This window comes from Nymphalis io, chromosome 13 (assembly GCF_905147045.1).
Source record: "Nymphalis io chromosome 13, ilAglIoxx1.1, whole genome shotgun sequence".
Classification (NCBI taxonomy): Eukaryota; Metazoa; Arthropoda; class Insecta; order Lepidoptera; family Nymphalidae; genus Nymphalis; species Nymphalis io.
The window spans coordinates 12,678,774-12,695,763 of record NC_065900.1 but is presented as its reverse complement, the minus strand read 5'-3'; the positions used below and the strand labels follow the sequence as shown (position 1 = coordinate 12,695,763).

Below are 16,990 nucleotides of genomic sequence, written 5' to 3'. Positions count from 1 at the left end.
CACAGCGGCTGATTGTACTCTTCTGTTTTCTGTACAATCTGCCGAACAGTATGGATGTGGTCCACGGTGCTGTAGCCTGATCGAAAGCCGGCTTGCTCTGGGGGCTGGAACTCGTCAAGTCGTCTGGCGAGACGGTTCGTGACGACTCTTGAGAACAGCTTATTCACGTGACTCAGGAGGGAGATTGGTCTGTAGTTTTTCAAGAGGGTTTTATCACCTTTCTCGAAAAACAGTACCACCTCACTCCCGCTCCACGTTTCCGGGGTCTTGCCATGTTGGATGACGGAATTAAAGAGGCTTTCTAGCTCTTTCAGGACCGGAGTCCCGCCTGCCTTAAACAACTCTGTTGTGATTCCATCATCTCCCGGGGCGTTGTTGTTTTTAAGCTGTTCTAGAGCCGCCCTAATCTCGCCTGCTCAACGACCTAATCTGCCTGGTCAACGACCGGGAGCTCCTCGGAGAAATGGCGCATAAGAGGGGCGCGCTGGTCATCAATACTGATTCCCACGGGTTTATCCGATCTTGAAGAGAACAACTGCCCATAAAACCTCTCTACTTCTCCGACAATCTCAGGCCTAGAGGTAACGACCCCACCATTTTCAGTTTTAAGTTTTGTCAGACGCGGCCTCCCAAACTTGCGAGTGAACACTTTCGATCCCCGATTTTGCTCAATCGCAGCCTTGATGGCACGGGTATCGGAGCATCGGAGATCGCGTCGCGTCAGCGTTTTTATTGTTCGTTTTAAGGCCTTATCTGACAAAAACGATGGTAGTTCTCGTCGTTTTCTCATCAGCTCGAGTGTCTCAGCAGAAAGTTTTGGTGCGTTGTAAGAGACACTCTGTGGCGGAAAACACTTGCGGGATGTGTTTTCCAGTATTTTGACCAGCGTGTCAGTTTTCAGTTCGACACACTACTGATTTCCACAATGCTGCTAATGAGATCCTTTTTGACTAGAAAACCGACACCACCCTGGGAGAGGTTATCACCTTCGCGGAAGTAGAGTAAGTTACCGGACTAGAGTTATCGTGTCCTCCCCCTGTCTTCGGACTTCAGATAACCCCAGTATCCAGTTTATATGACTTAACTCTACTTCTAATTCGGCGAGGTGATGGTCCAGCCTCATCGAGCGTCCATTGTACGTTGCCATGTGAAGTCATCTTATATGGTAGCCTGCCGTGAACCGGTGATTCTTAGCACCCTTTGCCCTGCTGATACCGCGACCGCTACCTTGATCGGGCCTAGCGGGCTTGCCGGTAACTGGGGGCCTTTTTTTGGGCGCATCTGCCATTTATGAGGGTTTGCCCATACTCGACGCGCTGGGCAGGCGTGTTGGCGAGCGCAGTAGGGGGGTGAGATGTTTATGGGGGGGGGGACGCAGCTGCCCATCCCCCCTTTTCCCCGTCCCTCAGTCGCCTCTTACGACACCCACGGGATGAGATTGGGGGAGTACTATTCTAAGCCGGTACTCCACGGCGAATTATATATAATCCCATATTATATACTTAATCTATAAAGTAAATTTTATATAAAAGATAAAGAAACGGTGCTTAAAATTTTACTCTTCCAATACAATAGAGTGGTGTTTAGCGGTTTAATATCTGATGGTAACCAGACGGGCCCTACCACCTATATAACTATCCAATAAATACAACTTCTAACGACTTTATAACCAATTATATGCGTTATCGATTATTAATTCACACGAATATTTCACGAACACCAATAAACTGTTTATGTGGTACAGCTGGAAACACAAAATCCTACGGATCATTTTACATTCGACCTTTAATACATTTAAAGCTTAATATATTTAAAATCATTGGTCAATAAGGCTTATTATTGTACATAAGATTATATAACGATAAAATTCTTTGATCATCATGCAGGAATTTTAATTGTAGACAGATTAATATTATAAATGTGAAAGCAATATCGTGTGTTTATTACCTCATCTCGACTAAAATACTGGATCGATTATGACGAATTTCAAATCTTTTTTAATTTTTAATTTGGTAGGTGGTCTGGAAAAGGGGCCACATGAATGTAAGTGGTCACTACCACCCATGGACATTGGTAGTGTAAGAAAGATTAATCATTCCTTACATAGCTAATGTGCCACCAACCTTAAGTTGTTGCGTCTCAAACCGGAACACAATAATAGTACTCTAACACAATAGCAATACTCAGTTATTGCTGTGTAATGGTAGAATGAAATGAAAATGAGTAAGAATCATCATCATCATCTTTTAGTCTGTGCTTATAACAGATACCGGTTCAGAATTCATGCAAATTCTAGTCATTAAAATAGGCTTTAACAAGGACTTTGGACTTAATTTAGATGTCGGTTAAATACGTACATAGATAGCTATAGGTAGATAGCCTATAGCATACAAGTATAATAAACTGTTCGAATTAAGATTACATTTATATATCCATCTGTTTACGAGGTCAAGGCTGATTGTTATATAAATATAAAGCCTTAAGTAAATAAACTTAAAACTTTCTTCAATATAATTAATTAAACAATAGCTTATAATTTTGACACAATCGTTTGAATTCGTACAGTTAACGTTGAAACGCTATGATCTTAAAATAATCATAGCTCAAAACATTTCTAACACATAGCACCCGTCTTATTGTCTATTCTGGTGACTTGAGAGCGAGTTCATTTTTCACCCAGAGAATCGGAATTGCCATTCAACGCAAAAATACTTCTAGCATTCTTACTACCATTCCACTGGTAGATATGTATCTTACTTTAATTTTGATCTCAATACTCAAATTATTAAGTCTACATTTAAACATTTGTTGATTCTATTCGTTCGATCAAATTCGGTATAATTGTTTGTTGATCAACATGCTATTAGAAAAATATTCAACACTTGAAACTCGACTTAAAAACTGACATTGGTGATTTGTTATTTTGACGAGTTCAGTTCATTAAATGAAGACCGCGGATTCAAACCTGGGCGAACAGTTTTTGTAATTTTAAAATTGGAGCAAATATATAACACAAAATAATAAATCAAATATAACCCAAGGCATGGACGACACACGTCTGTGCAGAAATTAAATTAGAATTTAAAAAAAAGATGGAAAAGCATTGTTGTACCTTTAAGTGTAATTTGTGTTTATCGTGATCGACGGTGAAGGAAGACGTCGTGATTAACATTGATATAACTCCTCAAAAAGGAGAGGAGGTCTTAACCCAGCAGTGGGACATTTACAGGCTGTTACTTAACTTTTATACAATACTTTTTGTAATTATTAGTCAATATCGCATACCACCCCTGACGGAGTGTGCCGCGTGGGGGCACCAGAGGCATTCCTTGGCGGCAGTTGTCGGCTGAGATCTCTCCTTGCCGAGCATCATCAACGTGATGCTCGGAAGCGAGAAGTACTAGTCGGAAATGGTCTCCTTCTGTGAAAATGTGATGTCGCAGAAGGAGGCCGCGGAGCAGGAGCAGGAAAAGGATGCCGCTGCAAACCTACTCCGCCGAAGAAGACTGGGGAGAAGAATGAGGCGCTATGCGCACCTTCTCCCTCCGCCGCAATAGGCGTCGCCGGGACTAGGGTGGTCCTCAGTACCCTGGTAATCCCAGGCCGCCCGTCAGAGCGTCGCGGTAGCATGCGCAAGCGATCCCGTGGCGCTCCTCGTTGTGACGGAAAGGCTACCGCAGGTTTTTTAGTGGGCATTCCGTTGTTCGGGGCGCACTCGGCGCCTCGGACATCGACGAGCCCCACATACCCCCCCACTGTTCCCGTGGGGGAAACGCGTAATGTGTCTTTCCAGCGTAAAAAAAAATCACATATCACAATCACGGACGAGTTCTACATCGAGCAGTTAGTTTCCACAGTGTTTACAAATTATTGATATATCAGCGAGACAGTACCCAGCCAACAGTCACGTAACGAAACTGGTCACATAATCACCAGGTGGGTTGGAACAATGTAATGCAATTGAAACGATTTCTCAACAACATCGTATCGAGATTTGATTCTGTTTCACAACAATGACGTTCGTGAATATTTATGATGTATCAATTAGCAATTTCGTATAAAATTAATGTTATACGCAAAGTATTTATTATATTAATAATAACAAAGTATATATTATACTACCTCGTTGGTCGAGTGCCTTGATGTAAGGCTGCAGACCCGGAGGTCCTGGGTTCAATTCCCAGGTCGGGCCAATAAAAAGTTATTGGATGTTTCTGCCAGAAAATTCTCAGTAGCAGCCCGGAGTCTAGAAGTTGGAAGTATGTAAGCTCCCGTACCTCGGAAAGCACGTAAAGTCGTTGGTCCTGCGTCTGAACTCTTTCCGGTCTTGTTTCCGGTATAGTCATCGGATTATAAGAATTAGGGAATAGAGTGCACCTGTGTTTAAGCACACAGATATCCACTATAAAATCTCCTGCATAGTTGGCTAATGTCTGCCAAATACGCTGGCCACCGTGCCCGAAATCGGTCTGGAGAACATTATTATTATTTATTATAGTAAAAATCCCACTAATCCCCTTTTATGTAATACAGTAATAGTAAAAAGTAATAGCCTATAAATATTCCACCACTGAGCCTCCTATCCTTTTGACGTTTGAAGCTAATTCCACCACGCTGCTCCAATGCGGTTTGTTGGGTATCCACGTGCTCTAACCTCTGAGCAATCTCGGCTGAGCTTATTTCACTTTACACCACGATATTTTCTTTTACAATCACACGAGATATAAATGCATTATTTAGCACACGAATCCGAACTTCGATTAAGATTCACGTGTTCCGTCCACTTACATGAAAGGTAAGTTATCAAGATTAAATCGAATGTATAGCTAAAAAGCCGAGATGGCCCAGGTGTAAGAATGCGTGAATCTTAACCGATGATCGTGGGTTCAAATCCGGGCAAGCACCACTGAATTTTCATGTGCTTATTATAATTCATCTCGTGCTTGACGGTGAAGGAAAACATCGTGAGGAAACCTGCATGTGTCGAATTTCACTGAAATTCTGCCACATGTGTATTTCACCAACCCGCATTGGAGCAGCGTGGTGGAATAAGCTCCAAACCTTCTCCACAAAAATGGAGAGGAGGCCTTAGCCCAGCAGTGGGACATTCACAGGCTGTTACTGTTACTGTACTGTAAAGTTAAAAACCACCGTTTCAGAAAATAAATTCAAACGAGAAAACTCGAAAGTTAATTCTCAAATGAAATGTATAGTCAGCTACAATTATCGTTAAATGGATCAATGATTTTTATACAATAAAATATACATCCTTGCAAGTATTATAGTCGGATAAGTTATATGTTACGGTAATAAATAAAGACACAAATAAACTTATCTCTATATAATTTTAGTATGATTAAATTTTTTATTTAAAAATAGCTTTTGTTCCACCCTCGTGGACCGTAGCATTATGATAAATAGCCGATAGCCTACCTCAACAATTAGGCAATTAAATGCAAAAAAAATAATCAAATACGACTTCTAGTTGGCGTGTTTAAACAAAATCTTTAGCTTTATTATATTATCTACATAACTAACTGATTAACGAATACTACCAGGCAAGCGCCATAAAAATTTGCAAACGGGTTCCTTTTACACAATAAGTTAGTACCGAGAGAGGATTTTCAAAATTTAACCCCTATGGTAGGGTAATAAAGTTTGTATAAAAATCGTTCATTTTTGAATATTATTATTAAGTAACTGAATTATAAGGCCGCGGGTAATGTGCTAGTATAATATATTCACATTTTAAATGTATTCGAAATAGACAAAAATATCTTTCAACAGTATAAATGATACAATAATATATTAACGTTATATACTTTTTATAATCAGATAATTAAATAATACATTTACAACAGCGTTATTTAATTACATACATTGCATATACATATACGTTATAGCCATTATACTTTTAAATATACAAAAAATATAACAATTATGCCATTAAAAATCTGTCGAAATTATGAGTTAAATATTCAATGAATAATTTGTTTTTGTGTTTTTTTTTCATAGGGTTGCCAGACCACTGGATTTGACATATTTTTTTTTTATATTGTAATTTTTTTTTAAGAATCGTAATAAATTAAATAACGGATTTATAATTTTCTTGTCAAATTAAACTTTTCTAAATATTTTTTATTTATATGTTTTAATTAACTTATCTGACAAGATAATGACAAGATAATGGGCAGTTGTTCTCTTCAAGATCGGATAAACCCGTGGGAATCAGTATTGATGACCAGCGCGCCCCTCTTATGCGCCATTACTCCGAGGAGCTCCCGGTCGTTGACCAAGGAGAGATTAGGGCGGCTCTAGAACAGCTTAAAAACAACAAAGCTCCGGGAGATGACGGAATCACAACAGAGTTGCTTAAGGCAGGCGGGACTCCGGTCCTGAAAGAGCTAGCAAGCCTCTTTAATTCCGTCATCCAACATGGCAAGACCCCGGAAACGTGGAGCGGGAGTGAGGTGGTACTGTTTTTCAAGAAAGGTGATAAAACCCTCTTGAAAAACTACAGACCAATCTCCCTCCTGAGTCACGTGTATAAGCTGTTCTCAAGAGTCGTCACGAACCGTCTCGCCAGACGACTTGACGAGTTCCAGCCCCCAGAGCAAGCCGGCTTTCGATCAGGCTACAGCACCGTGGACCACATCCATACTGTTCGGCAGATTGTGCAGAAGACCGAAGAGTACAATCAGCCGCTGTGTATGGCATTTGTGGACTACGAGAAAGCCTTCGACTCCATCGAAACCTGGGCAGTGCTCGACTCATTGCAGAGATGTCATATCGATTGGAGATATATCGAGGTACTGAGATGTCTGTACAACGCCGCTACAATGACTGTCCACATCCAGGACTGTAAGACGAAGGCGATCCAACTGCGCAGAGGGGTGAGACAGGGGGATGTAATATCCCCGAAACTGTTCACCAACGCGTTGGAAGACGTTTTCAAAACGCTGGATTGGACTAGGTATGGAGTCAATGTAAACGGCGAGTACATCTCACACCTTCGATTTGCCGACGATATCGTCATCATAGCAGAGTCGCTGGAACAACTCACCGAAATGCTGCGTAGCCTAGGCGAGTCTTCCCGGTGTGTCGGTCTCGGTATGAACTTGGAAAAGACCAAGGTCATGTTCAATAGGCATGTCGTGCCGGGACCGATATACGTCGAGGGGAAACCTCTCGAAGTTGTTAGTGAATATACCTACCTAGGACAGATAATACAAGTCGGTAGGAACAACTTCGAGAAGGAAGCCGATCGAAGAATTCGCTTGGGATGGGCAGCATTTGGCAACCTTCGTCAAGTCCTCAAGTCGTCTATACCGCAATGTTTGAAGACGAAAGTCTTCAACCAATGCGTCTTACCTGCCATGACATACGGTGCCGAAACGTGGACACTAACTGCGGGACTAGTCCACAAATTCAAAGTCGCTCAGCGTGCTATGGAGCGAGCTATGCTCGGAGTATCTTTGAAGGATAAGATCAGAAATGAGATTATCCGGAAAAGAACCGGAGTCACCGACATAGCTTGCAAAATTAGCAGGCTGAAGTGGCAGTGGGCTGGTCACGTATGTCGTAGGACCGATGGCCGTTGGAGCAGACGAGTCCTAGAGTGGAGACCGCGAATCGGCAAGCGCAGCGTAGGGCGCCCTCCAGCCAGGTGGACCGACGACCTCAAGAAGGTGGCGGGCACCAACTGGATGCGGAAGGCGGAGGACAGGGAGCTTTGGCGCACCTTGGGAGAGGCCTATGTTCAGCAGTGGACAACGATTGGCTGTTGATTGATTGATTGATATCTGACAAGAGTGGTTAACATACTTGCATTAATATAAATCAGTTCAACAGTTGAAATTTTGAACACTTTTCTGGACTTGTAATAATACTTGTTTTCTTGGTGATAGGTATTCTTTGCAAGCCCTTCGCATTTATTCGTTATTACAAACCGATAATTATACTATACTATACAAGCAAGCGTTGCAATGCCTTATTAAACGATACAACTCGCACGCAAACAATCCTATTTTTTTAAATATGTTAGTTTTTTAGATTTCACAACCCTAAGAAAAGACGACGTCCAAGGCTCAAGCATTATAAACTTTACACACACTGTAATAAAATAGAAAGTCAAGTGCAAGTGCCATTCGTGTTGTTCGTATTCGTATTGTTTTCCTTTTGACACTTGAAAGTGAAACTGTGTATTGTATTATAGTCCAGTCAGTGTCGTATGACATGTTTTAAATAGGATTAAAAATGCAACGCGGATTTCTAAGCGACCATCTCGCTGAATATTGGAAAACTTTTTTAAATATAAGTATTTCATATGTAACATTCAACCGCTTGATGAAATTGTGCAAACATGTGCAACCGGAACTAGTTCAACGTGAGCAAATTAGGCCCAAAACTTTCTCTTAAAGGAAAGGGAAGATCTACATGTTGTAACTTGCTTTTTTTGGATACTAATAACGAATTTGTAAATAGATACTCATAACATTCCTATAAGAAATAAACACAAAATTATTTATTTATATATATAAAACTTTATATGTAATAAAATACCTAGTTAAACTACAAATACACTTACATAAGGATAATACTTTTGTTCTAAAAATATATTCATATATTTGTATTTATAATAAAAATGTATATCTTAATGTACAAACGATACATATAAAATGTAGTTTTAATGTAAAGCTAAATAATATTGTTATAAAACTTATTATCTTGTTAGTTTTAGTAAATAAGCCAGTATTCAATGTACTAATATAAATTATTGCACTCATTACTCGACTGCAAAGATCCAGCAACTCTTTTGTGTAGCATTGTATATACCTTTTTAACATGAACACAAAGCGTTAAAACTGTCTCTGGTGCTAAATAAAAATGCAAAGAAGCATTGGGGTTGAAAGTTATATAATTAGGGATTTGGTAATTGTGGGAATAAAATTACCAACTTCTGTCTTTTTCTTTATCATATTGTATTTAAAATAATAAACGATTACAGATTATAACAAAAACAAACCGCTAATTTTTTACCGGTTCTTCTCAGATTTAAGTATTTTAGTTAAAGCTTCCATTTTTTTAGTTAAGTCTTCGACATTAAAGACAACAATTTGCATAAACTTGATTTTTTTTATGAATTGACGTTATAGCTTTTTTTGCATTTGTTCATTTATAGTCTTAACTTCGAAGTGTAATCTAAATAAATAAAGCACTGAAACATTTCTAAATTGATCTACATCAAAAAAGATTACCATAACGGAGTTTGCATTTCTGTAAGTTTTATTTAAGCAAAAAGGTTTTCATTTCACGCTCCACCGCAGATAAAAAATCACGTTGGCACTTTACAGTTTCCTTTGCCTCTGTTTTTTTTATCTATCCTATTTACGATGGCGTGGTAAGAGGGCTGGCTGAGAAATTCTGAGTCTAAGGTACTGGTTGACATATTAAATTACTTTTGCGGTGATAAACTTATAGATAAAAAATACTGACTCATTTTGCACAGCAAGATAGCATTGACCTTTTGCAAATTATTCGACTTATAAAAATATATTTTAAAGGTCAAATAAACATCGAATCAATAACACGTATTGAACAAAACTTGCTCTTATGCCATTGTACTGCTAATAAAAAGTTAAAATATTAACAGGTAAGTTAACACTGAGTAAGTGATTCCGTCTCGTTCTTGCCATATCATAATGGTTGATTAAAAAGAGATAGCTAAAGGATTATCGACAATGATAGCAATGATTATTATTATTATTATTCCTCTCGATACAAAAATATAAGTTGACGTATGGCTGGAAGTTACACTTAGCTAATGCACCTAAATTTAACTTCCAGCCATTTTTCTATCTTACTATTAAAAGATAATTTTATGTTTTTAATATATTACATTCATGCATATATTACCTTTTTATAATGTTTCTTCTTGTACTTTAAAAATAATATGTTAATTACCGTATTAAATATATATATACGATAAATGAGCTATATCACGCAGTATATACTTTACATACGCCTTTGGAGTCGAATATCGTATACATATATAAAAAGAGTAGACTATTTTATATATATATACAATAGTAGCAATATTGGAGCTTATACAGTAGTGGCAAATTATAAGGGTACTCTTGGATTCATTCCTCGGTTCCGTTTAATAAAATTGTTAAGAATTTCGTAATAGCAGGTTCTACAAGACACTCCCGTACAAGAAGTCCGTAAAACAGTTGGCCCTGCGCTTTAACTGTATCCGATTGCGATCACATCGAATTGTCATCGTAAAGAGTGCCATTGCGCACACAATTGTGCACTATAATATAACTAGCGCAGATGACGAAACATTATTGAAAACGGCGGCCATGCCCGAAATCGGTCAGGAGAACATCATCAATTGCAAATATATAAAAGAAATAGGTCAATATCAATGATATAATAATAATAATGTCCTGGGACATTTTTATATAATCCATCTGATCCCAAATTAGGGTTGTACAGAGCTTGTACTATGGACACCAGACAACTGATATACTACATATACTATTTTTCTTTTGTAAATACATACTTATATAGATAATTACACTCAGACTCAGGACACACAGATATGTTCATGAACACAAATATCTGTCCTGGGTGGGAATCGAACCCACAACCTTCAGCGTGAAAGGCAAGCATCCACCAACCACGCCAACTGGCTCGTCAATATATATATACTCCATTTAATTCCATGTCCTAGTTGTTGTTCTATGTAGAATCTACATTTCGAACCGGTAGTAGGTTTATGTTTAATCAAACATTCAAACGTGCCTGTAAGAGCCTACATTAATGAAGTTTATATCGTTTTGAATACCAAAACATTGTACGTGCAGATATTAATAACACTATCTTCTTGCAACATTCCTTACAAAATATGACAATCAGATTTTGACATATTATATTATTATACATAAAGATATTTATAGATATTATAAAACAGACCTCGTCTAAATACTTTAAGTAAGTAAGTAGTAACAGCCTGTGAATGTCCCAGTGCTGGACTAAGGCCTCCTCTCCTTTTTTGAGGAGAAAGTTTGGAGCTTATTCCACCACACTGCCCCAATACGTTGGTGAAATACACATTTGGCAGAATTTTAGTGAAATTAGACACATTCAGGTTTCCTCACGATGTTTCCCTTTACCGCCAAGTACAAGATGAATTATAAACACAAATTAAGCACATGAAAATTCAGAGTGCTAGCCCGGGCTTGAACCCACGACCATCGGTTAAGATTCACGCTTTCTAATTACTGGACGATCTCGGATTTTTTTATTAATAAATACTTTAAACACAAACATATTACTTATTCTCGAAAATGTATTAACAAATCTAAGTACTCTTTTTTTATTAACGCCCGGGATGCTATTTTTTTTATTAAATATGATTCGTCGTATAATATACTTTGACTTTAGCCAGAAATCACCACATAACACGTCAGCAACTGTACAGAGTATATAGATTCAACGGAATTAACAATTCTTGAACATTTATTATTAATTATATAATTATATTATTCAGGCCACAGATACCGTGGTCATGAGTTCAAAACCTAGTTGAGGGCATTAAAAAGTTATTGGGTTTTCCGTCGAGATATACACAATAGCAACCCGGAGTCTGGAAATTGGCAGCGTTTACAGTCGCGTGCTTCGAAAACCCGTCGGTTCGGTTTGGATTATGAGAGTGAGAGAATAGAATCCCTTGCAGTTAGCCAGTCGCCATGAGAATGGCCACCGAGGATGATTTAGATCGGAAGAACATCATAACATTCTTTTTAGAAAGGTCAATGAACTATCTTTGTGTAACTCATTCTTATAAAGGGCAAGAAACAGAATACTAAATCTCAGTTAACAACGTACTAACAATGTCAGGGGTTTCAGTGTCAAGGTCAATAGTAATGACCTAATATTAAATTAGCAATTGCTTTTCTATATAGTTAATATTAGACAAAAAAATAAAATTGACAATATCTTATCAGAAATAATTAATTGTCATGCAGATTTCTCGCTCCACTTTTAATTCTAGCACGCTGGACACTGTTATCGCTATCTTCCGGTCCGTGGTATATTTTTGTAACTATTTTCTTTCATTTTTCTGTCATTATTATTGGCAAGCAGACTAGCAAATGGCTCCGGACCAGATTGAAAAGATTTTGTTTTATTATTTAAAATAGGAAAACTGGCAATTTGGCCACTTGATAAGTCGTCGTCAACACACACATAACCATTGGAATATTATGAAATATTAACCATACCTCACATTGTCCATGCACCACCAAAAGTGCCTGTAGTTACACTGACTCACTCACTTAAAGTATTACTGTTTAGCCTTAGTATAAATTGGTATAAAAATACTATTAAGTAGTACACTGAATTTTCATGTGCTTAATTTGTGATTATAATTCATCTCGTGCTTTACGGTGAAGGAAAACATCGTGAGGAAACCTGCATGTGTCTAATTTCACTAAAGTTCTGCCACATGTGAATTCTACCAACCCGCATTGGAGCGGCGTGGTGGAATAAGCTCCAAACCTTCTCCTCAAAAAGAGGAGAGGAGGCCTTTAGCCCAGCAGTGGGACATTCACAGGCTGTTACGGTTACTTTAATTTTAAATTATTTTAATTCAATTTGCAATCAATTAATATAACTTACGAAATCAGAACCGGTTTTAAGAATGTTTGCTTAATGTATTTCCACATCATCGCGTCACATATTTGCATATCCGACTCAACGACATCAAAGCCTCTCTCATTCATGTCTTGGATGTATTCGTTTCAAACGTGATCATCGTAACTAGTTCAAAGCGACTTCAAACGTCGATTATTCGCTGCCATTCATCTCAGCAATTACCAATTGGCTCGTTCACATTCACTTTAAATTACTTTATTTTTTTATAGGAACTTATGTTCGTGACTCGTTTCAAATGTTTAAGTATTCGCAGATAAATAATGTTCTAATAAAAATGGTATTACATATTATACGTGGACTCTCTGTGCAGCTCTCTGCGTGTAATGTTTTATATAACTCCTATTAATACTTCCGCGACTGACACTGTACCTGCAGCTTTTGTTTTTAAAATACCTCAAAACTATATCTCGGCTGACGATAGCAACTAATTTCTGATCAGCTGACCCTTAGTGCTTGGCGTTAAAATAATTAATCTGAGAATCGTGAGTACCTACCCAGTTGGGCTTGTATAGATCTATATAACTACCAGTCAAAAGGGAACAGTTTGAATGGTGTTGTAACAAAAGCTGATCTTGTGAATATGAATTCTGATCATTGGTAACTAAACACCATACGGGTAATGTTCTCATAATAAGCTCTATCATAATAATATCTATGTGGGCTTATCTTTACTAAAATATAAAGTTTGTTTATTTATTTGAACGCGTTAACCTCAAGATCTAACATACGCAGATCACATATTGAGAAAGGTATAGCCTTTCTATTACTACGACCAGTGTCCAATGAAATTGTGCCACGTATGTTGGCACAAAAATGCATTGGATTAGCAAGTGGAGTAAGATCCAAATCTTCTATGCCAGAATGTTTAATATCAATATATGTTCGGAAGCTAAATAGGAACTGCATTTGCTTGCAGCTAATTAATCCTGAGCCACGGATGACACACGATCGTATTGCTACTAATTAAAAGGGGAATGACCTCAACAGTACTTAAATGTATAGTACCATAAGGCAAACTGTCTCGTTTGTTATTGCTACTGTATAATGGATTTGTAAGAAGAAATCAGCATGGAAGCATAATAGCACTGCATATTATTTAATATAAATTGTTTTTATATTTTTTACAATATAAATTATAAAATCAAATCAAAGTATTCTTTACTAACCCGCGTTCGACCGCAAAATCTTTAATACCGTTTAGACATTACCATATAACATTATTCATAATCGATTCGCGAAAAAAAACTGCATTTTGAATGCCAGCGAAGTTGTCAGAACTTTGGAAACAAAACTAAAGAAGATAAGAAGTTAAGAGTAATATTGTTGGATTATAAATAAAGGTTATTTAATCAAGAACTGTTTGTAGTGCGTAATATAGCAATTATAAGCAGATCGCATGGGAAATATATTGTTTGTTTATCTTTCCTATTGGAATACTCCATTCCATTATCTATACCGGCTTATTTTAATAACAAGTAAAAGTTTATTGAATTTTTTTTTTAATATCATCTAATACATATTTATAAAGATCGAATATATTTTTATGGCAATTCTAAAAGGTAGATCTAATTATTATTATTATTAAAAGGTATTTGTTACCCTTTCTAATTAGTAAGCAGATATTCGCTAAATACAAACATGCAATCTTTAAGATATAAATGTTATGTGCATGATTCATTCGGATCTCCGTGTGTGACAAGCCAGTTGAGAATGGCGAAACGGACCTTCTCGCAAGGTCGTGATACACTCTCTTTAGTTATATTGTCGCCAAAATTCGTCGTAAATAAATATTTTACTCCTAAAATTTCAATTGTGATGCTGCCTGTGAATAAAAACTTACGCGCAAATATTAAGAAGATAAAATTTAAGTTAACAACTTCAATTAAGTTAAAAACACATGCATATAGAAATATTTAAATCTATTCATTTACATGGTTTTTAAGATTGTAAATTGCAAAATATACGTGTATAACTAAAATGTCAGCTTAGCTATATATATATATAATTGTGAACTACAGACATGCAGTGTATATCTTCCGTTTTCGCGATAGCTACACTTTTTACCAAAACCCTACCAAAGCTTTAAATAACAAATAACTTTTTTAGCAACACCACAGCACTAAACGAATAGACGAAGAGTTCAGAGAGCAATTCCGATCTTTTATGCTGCACAATTGATGTTATATTCGAAAGTCAATGGATGGACCGTCGTCGAAATTGTCCGATCTTCGATCTTAAATAAATTTGATTTCAATTTCAAATTCATCTTCATAAATGAACAAGGTTATCACGTTTGACGCATACGTGTATTTCATACATTTTCAATGACGATCGGCTAGACTGATTTGGATAATTTTACTGTATTTTATTATGGTAGGTCTTCAGATAGTACAGAATATTCTTTGACATGTATTGTATCTTTACAAAATATTATAAAATAAATACAAGAAATGCTTTACTAGTTCCTTATTCGTTCCCGTGTAACTGGTACCTTATCTACTGTTCCGTAATAAATATTTAATATATTATTTTCAGATACATAATTAAGAAAATGGGGGGAAACCATGTTAACAAGACTGTCTACTTTATGCAAGAAATAAATATAGTTTAATAAACTTTAAATTTTTATTATTTGTTGCCTGTTAGTTATGAATAATTATTGTAATCGCAAATAGAATAATCAGTAAATTAAGTAAATTTCGCGTTTTATTATACTTAATTTCGAAAGAATGGTTCTTTCATTACATACCTTTACATACCTAAGTAAGAGGTATTGTCAAGCTTTTAACCTTGCCTTGTGAGAACCTTTTGATAAAATTACTTTTAGTTTTAAGCATTTGCTTAAGTTGGAAATGTAATTAATATACATAACATACTGGTGGTAGGGCTTTGTGCAAGCTCGTCTGGGTAGGTACCACCCACTCATCAGATATTCTACCGCAAAACAGCAATACTTGATATTGTTGTGTTCCGGTTTGAAGGGTGAGTGAGCCAGTGTAATTACAGGCACAAGGGACATAAAATCTTAGTTCCCAAGGTTGGTGGCGCATTGGATATGTAAGCGATGGTTGACATTTCTTACAATGCTAATGTCTAAGAGCGTTGGTGACCACTTACCATCAGGTGGCCCATATGCTCGTCCGCCTTCCTATTCTATAACATATGCCCTAATTAAGTACTTCTTTTTTTTTTTGATGTCCCTTGATTTCGAATTGGTTTTTTTTAAACACTTAGTTTTTATATTTATACTCATATTTTTTAGAACATTTGAAATTTGTTTTTAAATACAAATAGACTAGGATCTAGTGTAGTTAGTCAATAAAAATATAAGTATTTTTTAATGTAAATAAAATATTATATAATTTTCGTACTCTAACTTAAGTTGCTTTTATTAACCATAAAATGATCTTATCAAACAACATGCATTTATAATTGAACGTAATAAAATTGCTAAGCTTAACCATCTAACTTATGCAAATAGAAATAAAAACAGTGATTGCAGCGTGCGCAGACGCAATGTGCAGACTAACTAGGAAACTTGCTCATAAATGCATGCGGAACTTAAAGACTTTTCACAATACTTAACAATTTAATAATCTGCAGTAAATAATGAGTTTGGTGTAAGAACTTAATGTGTTATATCGTAACAATTGTATTGAATAAATAACATTTTAAATCTTGTTAAAACTTCCGTATTATCGTTCTAAGTAAATTTATTCACAAGAAGTTCAAACAAAGACATTTTTTAAGTCAAAGAAATAAACCAAAATAATGCATTATGAAAAGCTTACCGTTAAAAATTACTCAAAATTAATACATGATTGCACATCCGTCTTCCGCGTTGCAGCCTACATCGAGGTGTGCTTTAAAATTCAGACTTCACCAGCCAGATACCGTTAGCTGTAAGACCATCACAATTCACCGAATTATATTCAAAAACACACACACACAATGTTTATTACACACACTTATTAGAATAACACAAGTTTTAATAATAACTTCTGTTTAAAACACACGCTAAGTTATTTTTAATTTACGAGATATATTTTTAACTCGCCACGGTGGTATTGCGTTTACAACTGACGGCTGACATCATAACAAGTTTACGGTTCATGCAAAGTTGTATTGGCTAAATATATCTTTTTTCTCTTTTACTCGCCCTGTCATGTAATCAGAATAGAAAGAGATATAACATTTCGTAAGTTCATAACAGGGAAGTCTTTTGAATACAGCGCTCCTAGCGTGGGAATCGGAAACCCTAATACAA

General features: G+C 36.7%; 1 protein-coding gene across 3 annotated transcripts in view; it reads right to left on the bottom strand.

Annotated features, from left to right (window-relative positions):
• The window catches only part of LOC126772992 (cadherin-87A-like), a 53,303-nt gene extending 36,513 nt beyond the window's left edge, over positions 1 to 16,790 (bottom strand). For all 3 annotated transcript variants that reach the window (XM_050493593.1, XM_050493594.1, XM_050493595.1), the window contains exon 1: positions 16,515 to 16,790. The gene's annotated coding sequence lies outside the window, so the exon portion shown is untranslated. The remainder of the gene's footprint in view (positions 1 to 16,514) is intronic.
• Positions 16,791 to 16,990: the final 200 nt, after the last annotated feature.